The sequence below is a fragment of the Meles meles genome, chromosome 5 (assembly GCF_922984935.1).
Source record: "Meles meles chromosome 5, mMelMel3.1 paternal haplotype, whole genome shotgun sequence".
Classification (NCBI taxonomy): domain Eukaryota; kingdom Metazoa; phylum Chordata; class Mammalia; order Carnivora; family Mustelidae; genus Meles; species Meles meles.
In genome coordinates this window covers 47,292,346-47,307,015 of record NC_060070.1, presented here as the reverse complement: position 1 = coordinate 47,307,015, position 14,670 = coordinate 47,292,346, and the positions used below count along the sequence as shown (strand labels likewise).

At 39.2% G+C, this 14,670-nt stretch overlaps 1 protein-coding gene across 2 annotated transcripts in view; it reads right to left on the bottom strand.

Moving 5' to 3' along the window:
- The window catches only part of ME1 (malic enzyme 1), a 199,469-nt gene that overhangs the window by 90,174 nt on the left and 94,625 nt on the right, over positions 1-14,670 (bottom strand). The window lies entirely within an intron of this gene.

Genomic DNA, 14,670 nt, shown 5'->3' with positions numbered 1-14,670 from the left:
CCCTTGACAATGGTCTTAGCAATCTGTTTCTGGATCTGACTCCAAAGGCAAGGAAACAAAAGTAAAAATAAATAATTGGGACTATATCAAACTAAAAAGCTTCTGCACAGTGAAAGAAACCCACCATAAAAACAAAAAGTCAACCTACTGAATGAGAAAAAAAAATTTGCAAATCATAAATCTGATGAGATTAATATCCAAAATAAAGAATTCATACAGTCAACAATAAAAAAAAATCAAACAACCTGATTAGAAATGGGCAGAAGATCTGAATTGATCTTGTTCCAAAGAAGACATACAGATGGCAAACAGATACATGAAAAGATGTTCAAAAATCACTGATAAAAAAAAAAAAAAAATCACTGATCATCTGGGAAATGAGCTACCATCTCACACCCGTTAGAATGACAATCACCCCCCCTCAAAAAAAGACAAGTCTTAGAGAAGATGTGGAAAACAGGGAATGTAAATTGCTGTAGCCACACTGGAAAACAGTATAGATTCCTCAAAAATTTAGGAATACATCTAGAATATAATCCAGCTATTCCACCTATGGATATTTGTTTAAAGAATATGAAAACACTAATTTGAAAAGATATATTTACTCCTGTGATCACTGTGCATTATTTACAATAGCCAAGATATGGAAGCAACCCAAGTGCCCATTGATAGATGAATGGATAAAGAAGATGTGGGGTACGTACACAATGGAATATTACTCAGCCATAAAAAGAATGAGATCTTGCCAACTGTGAGAATATGGATGGACCTAGAGAGTATTAGGCTAAATGAAATAAGACGGACAGAGAAAGGCAAATACTATATATTTCACTTATATGGGAAACTCAAAAAGCAAAACAAACAAAAAACAAAAAAAGAAGGAACAGTCCCATACATACAGAGAACAAACTGGTAGTTGCCAAGAAGAGAAGGGGGTGGAGGGAGGGGCAAAATGGGGGAAGGAGAATGAGAGATACAGCTTCCAGCTACGGAATGTGTAAGTCACAGGGACAAAAGGTACAACATAAGCAAAACAGTTGATGATAGTGTAATAGTGGATGGTGACAGATGGTGACGTGATGAGCATAGCATAATGTACAGAGTTCTTGAAACACTATGTGGTACATCTGAAACAAATGTAACATTGTGAGTCAACCATCCTTCAATGTTTTTAAAAAACTGAATGCATAACCAAAACAACAGCAACAACAAAAACAGAAATAGCTCATAAATATGGAAAACAAACTGGTGGTTGCCAGACAAGAGAGGGATATGGGGATGGGTGAAATAGGTAAAGGGAATTAAGAGGTAGGAATTTCCAGTTAAAAGATAAATAACTCACCAGGAAGAAAAGTACAGCATTGAGAAAATAGTCAATAAAATTATAAAAACGTTGTACGGTGACAGATGGTGATGACGCTCACCATGGTGAGAACTGTGTAATGTACAAAATTATTGAATCATTGTGTTGTCCACCTGAAACTCAAAAATGTTAAAAATAGAACTACCCCATGATCCAGTAATTATACTACTGTGTATTTATAAAAAAATACAAATCATTGATTCAAAGGGATACATGTACTCCCATATTTATTGTAGCATTATTTATAACGGCCAAACTATGGGACACCTGGGTGGCACACTGGGTTAAGTATCTGACTCTTGGTTTCATCTCAGGTCAAGATCTCATGGTGGTTAGACTGAACCCTACACTGGGCTCTGCACTTGGCACAGAGTATGCCTGAGATTCTCTCTCTCTCCCTCTGCCCCTTCCACTTGTGTGTTTTCTCTCTCTCTCTCAATTAAGTAAATAAATCTTTAAAAAAAAAAAATACCCAAAGTGTATTGGGCAGCCCAAGTGTCCATTGACTAATAAATGAATAAAGATGTGGTATCTGTATACACAGAAGAATATTTTTCAGCCACAAAAAACAATGAAATCTTGGCATTTGCAACACATGGATGGAGCTAGAGAGTTTAATGCTAAGTGAAATAAGTCAGTCAAAGACAAATGTGTGGAATTTAAGAAACAAAAAAATGAGCAAAGGAATAAAAAAGAGAGAAGAGAGAAATCAAGAAACAAACTCTGAATTATAGAGAACAACTGATGGTTACCAGAGGGGAGGTGGGTGAATGGGTGGTGAGGACTAAGAGTATACTTACCACAGTGAGCACTGAGTAATGTAATGAATTGTTGACCCACTACATTGTACACCTGAAACTAATAGAACATTCTATGTTAACTATACTGGAATTAAATAAAATAAATTAAAATAAAAACTTACTTAAAAAATGAAACTAACATAACATTGTATGTCAACTATACTTCAATAATTTAAAAAATTTGAAAATTTAAAAAAAAAAATGAATGACTAGATGATGTCTCCAAGGAAGTGAGGATAGATAGTAAAGAAAAGAGTTTTAAGCTCCAGACCTGAAGCACTCTGAAGTAGAGAGGATGGGGATGAGAATAAATAAGGTGAGGAAAGTGTGTTAGAGCAATCACTGAGGTAGAAGAAACCCGAAGAGAGGGGCCTGTTCTGGAAAATCATGTAATAAAAATGCTCAGTGAACATATTTGGGCATAAAATTCATTCCTTATTTAGGATTATTTTTTTTTCTTTTTTTAGGATTATTTTCTTAACCTATATTCTCAGATGTAGAAATACTAGGCCCAATTGATAAAACTGTTGAAAAGGCAAGTTCCAGGAAAACAGATCTGTAGTATTCCACTGGAGAGGCTAATTAATGAAGATCTAGTCTAATTAATCAGTGCTTTCTGAATTCAGTTTTCTCACTGTTTATTAATTGACCTACCTATAATCAAAGAGTTCATGCTAATTTTCAACAAAAGCATCATTACCTAAAAAGTGTAAGGATTTTGGCAATAAACTTCATAAAAGAGATAACCATATCAATTAATAAGGTAAACAGAAGAAAAGTAAAGTCTGTGCTCAAAAAAGGAGATAATAATATTCACCTGATTTACATAAATTAAGTCACATATTATTCGAAGACAGCAATTTGTTTCTGTTATATTTATTACAATTTCATTGTTTCATTTTATTATTCACTTGTTCACTTGTTATCTGTCTATTCTAGCAAAGAACAAGCTATATGAAAAGGATTATTTTTGTCTTATTCATCCCTGTATCCCCAGCACCAAACACAGTACTTGACTTTTTTTTTTCCATTTTATTTATTTTTTCAGCGTAACAGTATTCATTGTTCTTGCACAACACCCAGTGCTCCATGCAAAACGTGCCCTCCCCATTACCCACCACCTGTTCCCCCAACCTCCCACCCCTGACCCTTCAAAACCCTCAGGTTGTTTTTCAGAGTCCATAGTCTCTTATGGTTCGCCTCCCCTTCCAAATTTTTTTTTTTTTAATAAACATATAATGTATTTTTATCCCCAGGGGTACAGGTCTGTGAATCGCCAGGTTTACACACTTCACAGCACTCACGATAGCACATACCCTCCCCAATGTCCATAGAGCCCTCCCCCTCTCCCAATCCCACCTCCCCCCAGCAACCCCCAGTTTGTTTTGTGAGATTAAGAGTCATTTATGGTTTGTCTCCCTCCCAATCCCATCTTGTTTCATTTATTCTTCTCCTATCCCCCTAACCCCCCATGTTGCTTCTCCATGTCCTCATATCAGGGAGATCATATGATAGTTGTCTTTCTCCGATTGACTTATTTCACTAAGCATGATACCCTCTAGTTCCATCCATGTCGTCGCAAATGGCAAGATTTCATTTCTTTTGATGGCTGCATAGTATTCCATTGTGTATATATACCACATCTTCTTTATCCATTCATCTGTTGATGGACATCTAGGTTCTTTCCATAGTTTGGCTATTGTAGACATCGCTGCTATAAACATTCGGATGCACGTGCCCCTTCAGATCACTACATTTGTATCTTTAGGGTAAATACCCAGGAGTGCAATTGCTGGGTCATAGGGTAGTTTTATTTTCAACATTTTGAGGAACCTCCATGCTGTTTTCCAGAGTGGTTGCACCAGCTTGCATTCCCACCAACAGTGGAGGAGGGTTCCCCTTTCTCCACATCCTCGCCAGCATCTGTTTTCCTGACTTGTTAATTTTAGCCATTCTGACTGGTGTGAGGTGATATCTCATTGTGGTTTTGATTTGTATTTCCCTGATGCCAAGTGATGTGGAGCACTTTTTCATGTGTCTGTTGGCCATCTGGATGTCTTCTTTGCAGAAATGTCTGTTCATGTCCTCTGCCCATTTCTTGATTGGATTGTTTGTTCTTTGGGTGTTGAGTTTGCTAAGTTCCTTATAGATTTTGGATACTAGCCCTTTATCTGATATGTCGTTTGCAAATATCTTCTCCCATTCTGTCAGTTGTCTTTTGGTTTTGTTAACTGTTTCCTTTGCTGTGCAAAAGCTTTTGATCTTGATGAAATCCCAATAGTTCATTTTTGCCCTTGCTTCCCTTGCCTTTGCCGTTGTTCCTAGGAAGATGTTGCTACGGCTGAGGTCGAAGAGGTTGCTGCCTGCATTCTCCTCAAGGATTTTGATGGATTCCTTTCTCACATTGAGGTCCTTCATCCATTTGGAGTCTATTTTCGTTTGTGGTGTAAGGAAGTGGTCCAATTTCATTTTTCTGCATGTGGCTGTCCAATTTTCCCAGCACCATTTATTGAAGAGGCTGTCTTTTTTCCATTGGACATTCTTTCCTGCTTTGTCAAAGGTTAGTTGACCACAGAGTTGAGGGTCTATTTCTGGGCTCTCTATTCTGTTCCACTGATCTATGTGTCTGTTTTTGTGCCAGTACCATGCTGTCTTGATGATGACAGCTTTGTAATAGAGCTTGAAGTCCGGAATTGTGATGCCACCAACTTTGGCTTTCTTTTTCAATATTCCTTTGGCTATTCGAGGTCTTTTCTGGTTCCATATAAATTTTAGGATTATTTGTTCCATTTCTTTGAAAAAAATGGATGGGATTTTGATAGGGATTGCATTAAATGTGTAGATTGCTTTAGGTAGCATAGACATTTTCACAATATTTATTCTTCCAATCCAGGAGCATGGAACATTTTTCCATTTCTTTGTGTCTTCCTCAATTTCTTTCACGGGTACTTCATAATTTTCTGTGTATAGATTCTTAGCCTCTTTGGTTAGCTTTATTCCTAGGTATCTTATAGTTTTGGGTGCAATTGTAAATGGGATTGACTCCTTCATTTCTTTCTTCTGTCTTGTTGTTGGTGTACAGAAAGGCAACTGATTTCTGTGCATTGATTTTATATCCTGACACTTTACTGAATTCCTGTACAAGTTCTAGCAGTTTTGGAGTGGAGTCTTTTGGGTTTTCCACATATAGTATCATATCATCTGCGAAGAGTGATAGTTTGACTTCTTCTTTACCAATTTGGATGCCTTTAATTTCTTTTTGTTGTCTGATTGCTGAGGTTAGGACTTCTAGTACTATATTGAATAGCAGTGGTGATAATGGACATCCCTGCCGTGTTCCTGACCTTAGCGTAAAAGCTTTCAGTTTTTCTCCATTGAGAATGATATTTGCAGTGGGTTTTCCATAGATGGCTTTGATAATATTGAGGTATGTTCCCTCTATCCCTACACTTTGAAGAGTTTTGATCAGGAAGGGATGCTGTACTTTGTCAAATGCTTTTTCAGCATCTATTGAGAGTATCATATGGTTCTTGTTCTTTCTTTTATTAATGTGTTGTATCACATTGATTGATTTGTGGATGTTGAACCAACCCTGCAGCCCTGGAATAAATCCCACTTGATCGTGGTGAATAATCCTTTTAATGTACTGTTGAATCCTATTGGCTAGTATTTTGGCGAGAATTTTTGCATCTGTGTTCATCAAGGATATTGGTCTGTACTCTTTTTTGGTGGGATCCTTGTCTGGTTTTGGGAGCAAGGTGATGCTGGCCTCATAAAATGAGTTTGGAAGTTTTCCTTCCATTTCTATTTTTTGGAACAGTTTCAGGAGAATAGGAATTAGTTCTTCTTTAAATGTTTGGTAGAATTCCCCTGGGAAGCCGTCTGGCCCTGGGCTTTTGTTTGTTTGGAGATTTTTGATGACTGTTTCAATCTCCTTACTGGTTATGGGCCTGTTCAGGTTTTCTATTTCTTCCTGGTTCAGTTGTGGTAGTTTATATGTCTCTAGGAATGCATCCATTTCTTCCAGATTGTCAATTTGTTGGCGTAGAGTTGCTCATAGTATGTTCTTATAATTGTTTGTATTTCTTTGGTGTTAGTTGTGATCTCTCCTCTTTCATTCATGATTTTATTGATTTGGGTCCTTTCTCTTTTCTTTTTGATGAGTCTGGCCAGGGGTTTATCAATCTTATTGATTCTTTCAAAGAACCAGCTCCTAGTTTCATTGATTTTTTCTATTGTTTTTTTGGTTTCTATTTCATTGATTTCTGCTCTGATCTTTATGATTTCTCTTCTCCTGCTGGGTTTAGGGTTTCTTTCTTGTTCTTTCTCCAGCTCCTTTTTGTGTAGGGTTAGGTTGTGTACTTGAGACCTTTCTTGTTTCTTGAGAAAGGCTTGTACCACCATATATTTTCCTCTCAGGACTGCCTTTGCTGTGTCCCACAGATTTTGAACTGTTGTGTTTTCATTATCATTTGTTTCCATGAATTTTTTCAATGCTTCTTTAATTTCCTGGTTAACCCATTCATTCTTTAGAAGGATGCTGTTTAGTCTCCATGTATTTGGGTTCTTTCCAGCTTTCCTCTTGTGATTGAGTTCTAGCTTCAGAGCATTGTGGTCTGAAAATATGCAGGGAATGATCCTAATCTTTTGATACCGGTTGAGACCTGATTTGTGACCCAGGATGTGATCTATTCTGGAGAAGGTTCCATGTGCACTAGAGAAGAATGTGTATTCTGTTGCTTTGGGATGAAATGTTCTGAATATATCTGTGATGTCCCTCTGGTCCAGTGTGTCATTTAAGGCCTTTATTTCCTTGTTGATCTTTTGCTTGAATGATCTGTCCATTTCAGTGAGGGGAGTGTTAAAGTCCCCTACTATTATTGTATTATTATTATTGATGTGTTTCTTTGATTTTGTTATTAATTCGTTGATATAGTTGGCTGCTCCCACGTTAGGGGCATAGATATTTAAAATTGTTAGATCTTCTTGTTGGACAGACCCTTTGAGTAGGATATAGTGTCCTTCCTCATCTCTTATTACAGTCTTTGGCTTAAAATCTAATTGATCTGATATAAGGATTGCCACCCCAGCTTTCTTCTGATGCCCATTAGCATGGTAAATTGTTTTCCACCCCCTCACTTTAAATCTGGAGGTGTCTTCGCGTCTAAAATGAGTTTCTTGTAGGCAACATACTGATGGGTTTTGTTTTTTTATCCATTCTGATACCCTGTGTCTTTTGATTGGGGCATTTAGCCCATTAACATTTAGGGTAACTATTGAGAGATATGAATTTAGTGCCATTATTAGCCTGTAAGGTGACTGTTACTGTATATTGTCTCTGTACCTTTCTGATCTACTACTTTTAGGCTCTCTCTTTGCTTAGAGGACCCCTTTCAATATTTCCTGTAGAGCTGGTTTGGTGTTTGCAAATTCTTTCAGTTTTTGTTTGTCCTGGAAGCTTTTTATCTCTCCTTCTATTTTCAATGATAGCCTAGCTGGATAGAGTATTCTTGGCTGCATGTTTTTCTCATTTAGTGCTCTGAATATATCATGCCAGCTCTTCCTGGCCTGCCAGGTCTCTGTGGATAAGTCTGCTGCCAATCTAATATTTTTACCATTGTATGTTACAGACTTCTTTCCTCGGGCTGCTTTCAGGATTTTCTCAGTGTCACTAAGACTTGTAAATTTTACTATTAGATGACGGGGTGTGGACCTATTCTTGTTGACTTTGAGGGGGGTTCTCTGCATCTCCTGGATTTTGATGCTTGTTCCCTTTGCCATATTAGGGAAATTCTCTCCAATGATTCTCTCCAATAGACCTTCTGCTCCCCTCTCTCTTTCTTCTTCTTCTGGAATCCCAATTATTCTAATGTTGTTTCATCTTATGGTGTCACTTATCTTTCGAATTCTCCCCTCATGGTCCAGTAGCTGTTTGTCCCTCTTTTGTTCGGCTTCTTTATTCTCTGTCATTTGGTCTTCTATATCACTAATTCTTTCTTCTGCCTCATTTATCCTAGCAGTGAGAGCCTCCATTTTTGATTGCACCTCATTAATAGCTTTTTTGATCTCAACTTGGTTAGATTTTAGTTCTTTAATTTCTCCAGAAAGGGCTTTAATATCTCCAGAGAGGGTTTCTCTAATATCTTCCATGCCTTTTTCGAGCCCGGCTAGAATGTTCAGAATCGTCATTCTGAACTCTTGATCTGACATATTACCCATGTCTGTGTTGATTAGGTCCCTAGCCTTCGGTACTGTCTCTTGTTCTTTTGTTTGTGGTGATTTTTTCCGCCTTGTCATTTTGTCCAGATAAGAGGATATGAAGGAGCAAATAAACTACTAAAAGGGTGGCAAAGACCCCAGAAAAATGCGCTGTAACCAAATCAGAAGAGACCCCTAATTGTGGGGGGGGAAAAGGGGATAAAAAGATGTTCAGGAAAAAAAAAAGAAAAAAATTTAAAAAATAAAACAAATAAAGAAAAAATATAAAAAAGAAAGAAAAAATATATATTTAGATAAACTAGTCAAAAAACGTTAAAAAAGAAAAGGGTAAAAGTTTTAAAAAATTTAGAAGAAGAAAAAAGAAAAAAGAAAAAAAAATTGAAAAAAGAAAAAAAATTGAAGTAGCTGCAAGACTAAAGAATCATGGGGAGAAAGCCATGAGTTCCGTGCTTTGCTTTCTCCTCCTCTGGAATTGCTCTGCTGTCTTAGGAATTGAACCTACTTTCTTTGATAGATGAACTTCGTCCTGGCTGGATATTTTGTTGATCTTCTGGGGGAGGGGCCTGTTGTAGTGACTCTCAAGTGTCTTTGCCCGAGGCGGGATTGCACCGCCCTTACCGGCGGCCGGACTAAGTAATCGGCTTGGGTTCGCTTTTGGGAGCTTCTGTTCCCTGAACGCTTTCCGTAGAGTTCTGGAGGACGCGAATGAAAATGGCGGCCTCCTAGTCTCCGGCCTGGAGGAGCCGAGATCCCGGGGCCCCACTCCTCAGTGCGCCCCCAGAGGACAGCACCCAATCACTCCCGTATCCCCAGCCTCTAGCCGCGCTCCGAGCTCACCCAGCCGGCGACCCATTCAAGGTAACCCCGAGCTGAGAGTTCAGTCCTCGGCTCTGTCTCTGCAGCCGGCTTCTCCGTTCTAATACCTGCGAGCCCTGCGACACTCCGACACCCCCGATCCTTCTGTGACCCTGCGGGACCTGGGGCCACGCTGACCCCGCGTGGGCTTCACCCTGGTTTAGCCTCTGGAACAATGTCCCTCAGTGGAACAGACTTTTAAAAGTCCTGACTTTGTGCTCCGTTCCTCCGCCACTTGCTGGGAGCCGGCCCCTCCCCCCGCGGTCTATCTTCCCGTCATTTTAGATTCACTTCTCCGCCAGTCCTACCTTTCAGAAAGTGGTTGATTTTCTGTTTCTAGAGTTGCTGTTCTTCTTCTCTTCGCTCTCCCGTTGGATTTGTAGGTGTTTGCAATGTTTAGATAAGCTATCGAGCTGATCTCCTGCTACCTGATGTAGTCTCAGGCTGCTACTTCTCTGCCATCTTGACTCCTCCCCCCAGTACTTGACTTTTAACAAATAAAAATGAATCAAAACAATAAGAAAGAAAGACTAAGTCATTTGACAAGATATTTGTACTAGAGAAATCTAGATCCTGTTAGGGCATAGGTAGCTAAGGCAACTCAGTGGTTTGCTCCAATGGCCAATTTTTCTAAACCAAAAATATTTTGCAGAGTCTAGCATTTGTCTGTCATATGGCTTGATAACAGAATATCAGAGGGACGTGTGGGTGGCTCAGTTGGTTAAGCATCTGCCTTTGGCTCAGGTCATGATCCCAGGGTCCTGGGATCAAGTCCCGCATCAGGGTTCCTTGCTCAGCAGGGAACTTGATTCTCCCTCTGCCTGCTGCTCCCTATTCATGATCCCTCTCTCTCTCTCTGACAAATTAATAAATAAATCTTAAAAAAAAAAAGAATATCAGGAATGGTGTAGTTAAAATATTTCAAGACACGCTATAATCACAACCTTAAAACTTTTTTTCTTAATTTTTATCTTTATTTAAATGTCCTTCTACCGACCACCATGACATGGCACTGAGATCCTCCACTGCTGTCCCAGGGACTGTGTCCACTGCAGAGAGTACTGTATCACAGGTCATGCTCTTTTCTCAGCCTGACCCACATCCAAGGGCCAAACAATTCAGGATTATAAAGGCTTGGCCACCCCAGCCCAACTGGGGACACATCTGAAAAGCCACTGTAGCTCCAAAGTTCCCCATGGGGTGTGTGGAAAGTGTCATTGGGCCTTCACCCCTCTGCGCATTTCTGCCTCTTTGTACCCCTTCGTTAGGGGTTGATCTCTAGGGCATGTCTTATAAACCTTTTGAACACTAAAATTCCGTGCAGAATCTGCCTCTCAAGTAATCTCATCTGCTCATCTCACAGCACTGGGAATGGTCTGAGAAAGCTGGTGATAAGATGGGGCTCTGCAGCTGGATCACTCACTGCCTGGCTGGGGTCATAGATCCTGTTCCTGGTGGGAGGTGGAGCAGAGAGAATGCCCGGCACAGGGGGAAGTCCAACTGTTCAAACTCTCACCATAGTAGGGTCAGACAGTATACCCGCAGAAGGGAACTTTTTAGCTAGAATGATATGTGAGGTGTTTAAGAAAAACAGGAGAAATACTAACTATATGGACAACAGGAAAAGATCACAAAAAGTTGAGGACAAGCAATCATCAATGTAAAAACCAGAGGACCTCCCAAGTAGATACAAAAATGCTCTCAGATTCTACAGCTCCTGGGCACAGAGAGCTAATCACCAGGAATAAGGATTAGTCATCACAGTATTGAAATACTCGCAAACTTCAGCAAGGCAGACCTGCTAAGTCAGGATCCTGGCTGGATCCTGACACAGGAGATATCTGGTTTGATGCCTCCCAAAATCTTGAATTGTCAGATTCCCTAAAACTTTCTGAAGCCACAAAAATGGTCTGCCCTTTCCTCCTTGGGAATCACATACACAGAAGCTTCTCCCTCCTCAGACAACATGTACCTCCCTTTCATCTACCTTCACCTCTTCTCCAGATCCACAGGCCCATAAGAAGGGTTATGTCACAATATAACCCACCTAGGACATACCAGGCCTAACAAAGAAAGAAAGAGGATATTCTACAAAGGAACTGTGAGATCTAGCTGTTTTATATTAACCAGAAGAGTATATATGAGATTAATTTCTAAGTGTGTTTGCACAAAGAGGTTAGAATTTAACTATTAGATAAGAGAAAGTTTATTGATTTGAAGTGTTCTCCTGAACTATAGGATTTACAACCGGTAAGAATCTCAGATGGCATAAACTGACTTGTTAGAGTGGTTCCTGGAAACATGGAGAAAGTAATGGCTCATATTAAATGTTGTTGAAATGCCACAAATGCTATGGCAGATGGCAGAAGAGGGGATCACAAAGCTCTGAGAGTACATTCTAGAATACAAGTGCTATGTAAGGCCAGAAAACCCATCAGATATTATGTTCTCCCTGAGGGCCCTGAAAACACACCATTTACCACACCATTTACCGAAGCCATAAGGAAGATGCCAGTGAGAAGGTATCCATATTAACAAGTTTTGTGGTGATTCTCTTCTGAACGCCAGAACTGACAGAAGGAAATGCTGTTCTAGATCTGGGCTCATTGATAGCAATGGAGATGACAGGTCCAGATGAGGATCAGAAGCCATGAAAAGCCAGGAGGACCTAATTATCCTAAGAGTGGCAAGGCTGGGGTTAGTGGGGGCTGACACACAGAGAATTATTGAGGTAGTTTAAAGAATACAGCATCCCCAGGTGCAAAATAGACAGCTGACAAGTCTACTAGTCAATGTGAACAATCAAAATAAATCGAGGATGAATGAACAAATCTGAGGGAAGTTGCCCCAATGAAGTCACCAAATCTTTTTCAACTTCCATGCCTCTGTGAATTTTTGGACTCAGAACCCTCTAATGTAAGAAGCCAAGAATCCAGAAGGAAAGAACTTGAAACACCATGGTAAGAATACGGGGTAATAATTCCCTCAATCCTTCTCCAGTGGGACCTACAGCTCTTTATTCAGGTAACTGTGCTCTGGGGGCAGGGAATACCCAAACATTTCAAGGGCACAGAGTTGACAGTGATACCAGAAGACCAAAAGCCTCTATTTGCCATCACCTTCCTCATTAGAGTAAAGGCATTTGGAAGTCAATAATAAATGGAGCCTTGGCCAAGGTCTAGCTCATAATGGGTCCCATTCATTAGCACCACAGACTGACCTGGTGATTTTCTCAGTCCCCAAATGTATAATCAGAATAGACTAACACTATTAGTAACTGCCACAACACCCATATCAAGTCCGTGGCCTATGAGGTAAAGAGTATAATTATGAAGAAAGAGGAAGAATCTGAAACTGCCCCACCTAACCCTGTGGATGCAGTTAAGTAAAAACAGCAGCAAAGTATGGGGCGGTAGAGAAAGGCAGAAAGTAGTGTCCCCTTAAGTATCTACCTGGCACACAGGAATGATTCTAATGAAATTGTCCAAGGCTGTTGGTGGTTCTATGCTAAACCCCAACTTCTCACTTTATCCACTACGATCACCTACCTTATCCTTCTCCCTTTATCCACTCCTTCTGTCCCCCGCTTTCCAAAGGGGTTCATTCCAAGGGTATTCCTTAACTCCATCTTAGAATGTGAGTCCTGAGTAACTCAACTTGCAACAGTCATTTTTCACCTTGAATTTAGGTTACATTTTCTTTTTAAATAATCTTGGGCTTATCTTCAGGATCACTTCCCAGTTTAATTGGGTAATGTTAGGTATCGCTTCTACAAAACTTTTCCCAAAGCAGCAGCATGCTAGAAACTACTTTTGAAAAGTCTTTGTGAATCTTCTCTGGGAAGAATCTATGGTATAACTCCTGATCTATAGGTACACTCTGCATTTAAAATTACTGATTTTGTCGATCCTCATTTTTTTATCAAAGATCTTAGGTAATCCTTCAATTCACTATTAAAAAAAAAACTTTACTGACTCTATATTGACACAGAGCATTCAAAATTAGCTCAGATCTCATTTTCTGAGGAAAGCTTCTCATTGATTCCAAATGGAATTATTTTCTTTTCATTTCATCAACACTTAAGTATATAAGCCATACAAACTATGTTCATAAACTTGTTTAACAGCTTCTTTTTAAGTATACTGAAGTTGTATATATAGACTCTACTTACACAAATAGACAATAAAAACAAATATGATAAGACCTGCATTTCCCTTTTATTTTGCATAACGTTGCAATGTTCTCTACATAATCTCCCAATTAATGCTGCTATCTAAAGCATTATGGGTAATTTCAAAACACTACATTTTATATAAGAAACTACTAGAGGGGCGCCTGGGTGGCTCAGTGGGTTAAGCCTCTGCTTTCAGCTCAGGTTATGGTCTCAGGGTCCTGGGATCGAGCCCCATGTCGGGCTCTCTGCTCAGCGGGGAGTCTGCTTCCCCCTCTCTCTCTGCCTGCCTCTCTGCCTGCTTGTGATCTCTCTCTCTGTTAAATAAATCTTAAAAAAAAAAAAAAAACTACTAGAAATTAATTGTACCATGCAATCTTGAGCTTAAACTGTACAGTTCCTCAACTATTTCTATGAATAAGTACAGCTTAACCAAATAAACTAATAACAACAATAAATAAATCAGGCCTATGTTTTTAAAAAGTAGCCCATACTAACTGGCAAATATACTCTGCCCTGAAACCTTAGGCAATGAGAGAGTCAACACATTCTAAATATTGTGCAAGCTGATGAAAGCACTTTCTGCTGTTGCATACAACTTCTTAAAATTAAACCTTATAATAAAAAAAACCCAAACTATGTCTCTAGTTACAGCTGATTCTACTGATGAGTTTATTTCTATGAAAAACCAAGGCAACATATAGGTTTTAAAATAGCCCATGGTTTCTGTGGCTGCACAATAACAAATGGGATGGCTTTCCCATTAGTGTGACAAAATTCTCTCAGAATACATTACTAAATTATGGTGGAAATCTCTTCGCTGAAAGAAAAAAAAATTGGAAAACTTCATAGTAGCACTTGGCCCACAATTAAATGTTACCTAAAATAGGTGTAATAGAGTAATGCATTTTAATCAAATAGTATAGATTTAATCAGAGACTCATAAATTGTGATTGGATGCCCTGGTTCTTAAACATCATTCTGGACTTGTGGATTATATTAACTCACACTCAATCCCCACTTCCTACCACAAAAGGGTCCGATATACCCACAAAGATGACTGGAAACCACATTTTATTAGCAGCCAGAAACAAAGTACAGACTGCCAATCATAAAATAGCTTGCTCAGGTAATTTGGTCAGTGACCACTGTCTCATTCACCATAATCATGCATTTCAATAACCACACAATCTAAACATTTTCACAAAAGTATCTTCAGGAACAGCAACAAAGACAACATTTTTTGAGATAGATGCATGTCT